The 7,500-nt window shown below is 36.3% G+C and overlaps 1 protein-coding gene across 2 annotated transcripts in view; it reads right to left on the bottom strand.

Annotated features, from left to right (window-relative positions):
- The window catches only part of LOC119599390 (facilitated trehalose transporter Tret1-like), a 23,020-nt gene extending 19,112 nt beyond the window's left edge, over positions 1–3,908 (bottom strand). The window contains exon 1 of one of the 2 annotated variants that reach the window (XM_037949162.1): positions 3,788–3,908. The gene's annotated coding sequence lies outside the window, so the exon portion shown is untranslated. The remainder of the gene's footprint in view (positions 1–3,787) is intronic. The other variant, XM_037949161.1, reaches the window with a different exon arrangement.
- Positions 3,909–7,500: the final 3,592 nt, after the last annotated feature.

Below are 7,500 nucleotides of genomic sequence, written 5' to 3'. Positions count from 1 at the left end.
CTCCCTCCCTCCCTCTCCCTCTCCCTCTCCCTCTCTCTCTCTCTCTCTCTCTCTCTCTCTCTCTCTCTCTCTCTCTCTCTCTCACACACACACACTCGCAGCCGGACAAGGTAGAGAGAATGTGTCTGTCTGTGTGTCTGCCTGCCTGCCTGCCTGCCTGTCTTCCACCCTCTCTCTCTCTCCCTACCTCTCGTTACCACTATCGCTTTTAATCAAAATTTAAGCAACTGCAGGAAAATCAGAAATATAGCAAGTAAACAGAAAAGGAATAAGAAAAAATAAGTCAAGTGGTTTGAATTATTCTTAAAAAATTTCGATAACATTAAGGCTTAAACATGGTGTAAATCACGTTCATATTTCCGAAAACAAATTATGTTCTCGTAAGTTTGTTTTCATTAAGTTCTTACTCTGCAGTGCATTATAAGCGATGAAGTTATAATACTATTATATTATAATAATCCTTTTATAATTATAGTCAATTTTTTTATTATATAGTTATAATTTTACAATTATATAGTTATAATTTTATAATCATATAGTTATAATTTTATATCTCGTCTCCTCTCATTTACTTCGTTTTCTCATGGATGTTTTGATTACTTGAGAATAAAAGGTTTTTAATATTAGTGAACGCACTGAAGTGTATGTATACTGTTCGTATGTTATTGCTCACCTATATGGGACAAATATATACGTACATACACGTAGGTACAAGGACTTAAATGAACACGCAATATTATATGTACATGCACAAGTGTGTGTGTGTGTGTGTGTGTGTGTGTGTGTGTGTGTGTGTGTGTGTGTGTGTGTGTGTGTGTGTGTGTGTGTGTGTGTGTGTGTGTGTGTGCGCGTGTGTGTGTGTGTGTGTGTAGATACATATATGCGTTTGTGTGTGTGTGTGTATAGATACATATATGCGTTTGTGTGTGTGAATAGATACATATATGCGTTAGTGTGTGTGTGTGTGTATAGATACATATATGCGCTAGTGTGTGTGTGTGTACAGATACATATATGCGTTAGTGTGTGTGCATGTGTATTTCTACCTATGCTCTTGGTATATATATGATGATAACTGTCATAAAATGAAATATGATGATAACTGCCATAAAATAAAATAACGACAATAAAAACAATAATAATATTGAATATAAGAATCTTAATGAAAAGCAGAACTCATTACAATAAGAAATATACCACCACTAACACCTCTCTTGATAATTAAAAATTGTCTTATCAGTAGTAATAACAACAGTATCATTTTACAACAAAGATACTAATAACCATGGGAATAATGACTGCAGCAATAAAGTTTACAGCAATCTTTATTGTTGAAACTATTTCCTTGGTTGTTACAGTAAAACCTAGAACATCGGCTCTTAATTAACCGTTTAACTCCTACGCCCCCTTTGCATCGACGAGTAAAATTCCCTCTCGGATTTTAAAATATAAATCAAAATATATTGTAACCATTTTAGTTTTTATTGTTGTTGTTGTTGTATATGTATTAATGAGACACTTTGTTTCTTGGCTGTCAGATCTTGCATGCGTGGATGAATGCCAGAGAATGCACAGCGTAAATTCACTTCAAAACTAAAAACCGAAGTCTAGTACACCATTGAAAACTAAAAAGACAGTATTTCTATTTCTTTTTTACATAAAATTAGTATACAAATAAAGGCTCTTAAGAGAATAATGAATATAATACGTGGAATTCCCATTTTCACGGACCTTCTACATTAGAAAATCACTGATACTGAAAATACTCAGATATCGTTAAGATACACAAGTGTACCATTGAATTTAATAAATCCTAGCAGACCCACTTTCTATGATGATATTGAATATTTCATCAAATAGATCCAGATAACCACTAAAGTCTTCATCAACTGGTTTTGGTAAATAACACGAACCACTCGTGATTTTTCATCACGATCCACCGATAACATTTCGCGTCATGAAAACAAAAACAAAAAACAAATCACAATCATAAAAGAAGAAGAAGAAAAAAAAAGCACTTCAAAGGTATCGAAATCCAACTGGACAGCACATCAGAAACGTTTCGCTTCATCTGGTGACTTCATTTCAACAATTATTTCACTTCCTCACTTCATTTCAACAATTATTTCACTTCCTCACTTCATTTCAACAATTATTTCACTTCCTCACTTCATTTCAATTTTACAATTAAATATCGTTAATGTTCGTTAATCCTCTTCACAAACCATAATAAAACAAACATTGGCGATTCCTTCAGGTAAGACGTAAATAAATATGAAATTGAATATTAACAGAACTATTTAAAGTTTAAACTATTATATTAGTATATATTATATAGTAAAGTAGTAGTAGTATAGTAAAGTAGTAGTAGTAAACTATATTATAAGTAGCAGTTACGACGATAGCTGCAATAATGATAACAATGATAACTGCAATATTCATACTTATCACTATAACAATAATTATAAAATTGTTAAAGTTAAGAAGTCATCATTATCTTAATAATGATAATTATAATGACAAAGTAATAAAATAAATGATGATAATCATCAAAATAACTATGAGTAATAAATAATGATGATGGCGTTACAATCATGTCATTAATAATAATGATAACATCAATAATAATGATAATAATAACAACAGTATAATATTTAACGGTAGGTTCATGTCAGTAATAATGGCAATAATAACAAAGATAATGATGAAAAATACTATCGGAAAAAAATCACAATTCTGTGCCTTCGTGTCTTAATCATTGCTACACGTGACGGCACAGAAATGCTATTAGTGGCATTACTGATAAAAGAAATGGACTGATCCTGATAAAGGGTGGTGGGGGGGGGGGGTTGCAACGAGTATACAGGTTTAAGCACCCTGTATTTCCTTGCGTTTATCTATGTCTGTGTTTTTTTTTCTGCAACATCAAAGGCGTCCTTTTAATAAAAATCTAGGAGAGCAACGTTATCTATTCAAAAATAGAAATCAGGAAAAGAAAAGTAATTTTTCAGTCAAAATATAGGAAAGAAAGAAAGACAAAATAAAGAAAAGAAAAGAAAGAAATAGCTTTAGTCAAAATAAGTGAAAAAATAACAATAATCAGAGAAAGTAAAAACAATTGAAGACCATAAGCGCCCAACCATCACAGAGCAATGTTTTGACTCGCATTGCACGCGCCAAGGCCAAACACAGCTCACGTGCAGGAAGCTTCTGTACTTAAGTCTGCCGTGCATTCAAGTGAAAGAAGAAGAAGAAAAGGAGAAAAGGAAGAGAAAGAAAATGGAAAAGGAGAAAAGGAAGAGAAAGAAGACGGAAAAGGAGAAAAGGAAGAGAAAGAAGACGGAAAAGGAAGAGAAAGAACGGAAAACTATGTTCGATACTATCTGGCGACCTGATAATGATTATGTTAACCATTTCAGCCATAGGTTGGGGATATCTGCTATCTATAATGAAAATAGATAAGGTTAGGTAGTAGGGGGGGGGTGTCTAAGGAAGGCAGGCAGGGGTATAGGGGAGACACACAGCCACAGACGGACAGACAGACAGACAAACAAACACCCTCTCTCTCTTTCTAATCAATCATCTCTCTCCTCTCTCATCCTCATCTCTCCTCTCTCTCTCCACTAATCTCTCTCTCTCTCTCCTCTCTCTCTCACTCATCTCTCTCTCCTTAACTCTCTCCTCTCTCTCTCTCATCTATCTCTCTCTCTCTCTCATACACACACAAACCCAAATACCCTATATAGAGACAAGATACACACAGACAGCAGATAAAAATCGTTCCTACATAGTGAGGAAAACCCTGTAAATGTCCTTGTCCGGAGATGTCGGCGTCACGGTGTGCTTGCAAGAACTAACTATGCACACTCGAGCCAGACATATGCAAGGCTGTGACTGGGTGTGGGTACTTGGGTTGAGACTGAATTTAGCAACGTGCACGCGAGTGACTCGTGAACTCGGAACAGCTGATCCGAACTTATATGTGAGGGCGGGGGGAGGTACCATCTCATCTTGTTTATTTTGCTCTGGTTTACATGACGGTTATTATTATTTATTGTTGATACACACACACACACGCAGACACAGACACACAGACAACACAGACACACACACAGATACACACACACACACACACACCACACACACACACACACCACTATATATATATATATATATATATATATATATATATATATATATATATATAGTTATATAATTAATATAGTATATATATATATATTTATATATATATATTATATATATTATATTATATATTAATTTTTCACTAGTATATATATATAATATTCTATTATCATACTATATAATACTGTATCATATATAAGCATTGAATATATAATGTTTTTATAAAGACTAAATTTATTAAAAGTATAAATTATGTGCTATTATATATATTATTATTTGAACTTAAACTATGATATATATTAATATGTAGTATATATAAATAAAATGTTATTTATGTTAATTATTTTATTATTAATTTTATAGTTATATAAAGATTATTTTATATATGTGTATGATAGGATAATTATGTTTTAATAGTATTAATATGTGTATGTATGTATATATATATGTATGTATTATATATATAATTAATTATATATTAATAAAATATATGTTTATGTTTGTATATATATGTGTATGTATGTATTACATATATGTATGTGTATTATATATATGTAAATGTATGTATTATTTGTGTATTAGATATATGTATGGATAAACAGACGGAAAAATGGTTAGCACTATACGTGGGAAATATTCTTGAATTCTGTTAAATTTGATCTTTTGCTTATATAAGGAAAACCATCGAAAAAATGTAAATGAAGACCAAATATATATATGTATATATTATATATAATATATATATATATATATATATATATATATATATATATATTACACACACACACACGTCACGGATTCCATTAAAAAACATTAGAGGGAACGTCCTTTTCTTTACTGAGGTCTTATCTTTTTGAAAGCCTTTTCAAAGATACTAATGGTAACCTGAAACCCATACTTTCATCTATTTTTTTTCTCTATAATTTCCAATGCACATAAAGAGACAGTCCATGGAGAGTTTGAGAAAGTAAACAGAGAAGATATATTTATAAACAAGTCCATGTCCGAAAAGACAGACAGACAGACAGACAGAGACAGACAGACACTCACACACACACATGCAAGAGCACAGACGCACGCATATAAACACACATGCACACATTCACAAGCACATTTCATTTATATATTTACTGAAAGATCTGCCGCGTCAACCTCCAAGCCTATTAGCGGCGTATTCAAAAGACATCGATAGGAAATGCTTGGGGCGAACTATCCGTATAAATAAGTATTTTTTGTTTTTTATGTTTTGTTTTTGTTTATAAGGCGATGTTTGTGGATTCCCAGAATGATTAATAGGTTAAACAAATAAATGTGCTAAACATCAAAGGTCATATAGTATTATTATAAAGTATTGTGGAGGGAAGGATAAAAATGAGCTAACGATTAGGATATGATATATTAGAAGTTAGGATAGTATGGTAGTGAAAAGGGTAAAGAGGCGAGAGCAAATGGAGTACGAAGGGGATTTGTAAAAGGGGAAGGGGTTAAGGGTAAATGGGGAGCATCTATGTGCCTGAGGAAAGAAGAGTAACACTGTACGAGGAAAAACATAAAAGAGCCATGATAAAACAATCAACGGGTACTATGGTAGAAATGGTAGTTGGAGAAATAGGAGAAGAATCCAGAGAATGGAAGGAACAGGGGAAGGTGGTGAAGTATCAGGAAGAATGCCAGGAGAGTGATCCGGAGAAGGACATTGCTGTGACACAAGTGAATCACGTGAGCACCCGGGTGAGAGTGATAAGGATAATGGGGGAGGAATAGGGAATGGTGGTGCACATGGAGGAGGAGAGGATGAAGGACCTCATGTCTACGGAAGCTAATTTTGGCAATATTGGTGTACGACTTACATAGGCCTCTGGGAGGAATAGTGTCGCACTGTACTGCCACTGCATCATAGCCGACGAGGCAGGCGAGCAGGTCTTTTCACAGTCTGACAGTCCTTGTCGTAGACAGGACAATCAGTCGGGGAGATGGAAACAGCTCCGGTACAAGTATTAGAGGAGGAGTGAGGTTTGCCAGTAAAGTCAGTCAGGGTAGATAGTGCACGAGCTTGGGACTCAGATGTACACAATGAAGAAGACTGTGCAATAGGATATGTGGAGTGGAGGATAGTGGAAGAGAAGAAGGGGTGTATTCCGAAGGCTGAGTAATGACCTGGGTCGATGATTCGGAATGGTTGGAGTTGACAGCAAACATCGAGGAGGGGGCCTTAGCATCAGTGGTTGGAACCGTGGTCAAAGGAGAGGCAGGGGCAAGGAAACCAGAGAAATCAAATTTAGACAGGCTAGTGCCCCTAACAAGAGTAAAAAAATCTTCATTATTGGCCACGGTGAACCTGAAACAAATGGGGGGAAAAACAGTCTACCTCTCAGGCCTCAGGGTCCCCATGAGGGGTAAGGGCTAGGCGATTAACCAGGGGAATACCGTGTCCATGGCTCCCAGAGGCCGTTCATGACTGACACAAACACAGCCTTTCATCCTTTCAACACGGCTCTCACGTCTTAGGAAGTGGGCAGAAGGGGATGAAAAAGAGAAGGAAAAGGAAAAGGGGAGAAGAAAAGACCAAGCAAACTTAGAGGACTTGGACCTTAGTCTCTGTCTCATAAGGGATGGGGGGGGGGTCACAAGCACAGACACACGCATATATATACGCGCAAAGGCATGCGCGTATTCAACAAGCCCAGTCACACGCATATAAACACATTAAGCACAAACACAGACACAAAAGCATGCCCACACATTCACAGACACACGCATATATATATATAACCACAGGCACAAACGCAAGCACACACAAACTTTTATTGGCATTCAACCTTGCCGTCTGACGTCACCTCAATACCCTCACAGCGACCACGTGATCAGCAGACAAACTTTATCAAACATTGCAAGGTCAATGCAATATGACCTGACGGAAGCTTGTATTGAATGGAGTCTAACCCTCCCTTGGGCTAATCTGAGGCTACTGTAATTATTTGCCAATGTCATCGTTACACATACGTACGGAAGGCCCTGGAAAGCCTTGGACTTGGTTTCGAAAAGCTTGGACACATACCTTATTGAGCGCTTCCGAATCGCTCCGGAATTGAGTACGAGTTGGGAACGGAAGTTTTAGGGAAGGAGACCCAGAGAGAGAGAGAGAGAGAGAGAGAGAGAGAGAGAGAGAGAGAGAGAGAGAGAGAGAGAGAGAGAGAGAGAGAGGTGAAGAGAGAGAGAGAGAGAGAGAGAGAGAGAGAGAGAGAGAGAGAGAGAGAGAGAGGAGAGAGGAGAGGAGAGAGAGAGAGTGAGGAGAGAGAGAGAGAGAGGAGAGAGAGAGGAGAGAGAGGAGAGAGAGAGGAGAGAGAGAGAGAGAGA

The sequence above is a fragment of the Penaeus monodon genome, chromosome 42, assembly GCF_015228065.2.
Source record: "Penaeus monodon isolate SGIC_2016 chromosome 42, NSTDA_Pmon_1, whole genome shotgun sequence".
Lineage (NCBI taxonomy): Eukaryota > Metazoa > Arthropoda > Malacostraca > Decapoda > Penaeidae > Penaeus > Penaeus monodon.
This window is presented reverse-complemented; position numbering and strand designations above follow the sequence as displayed.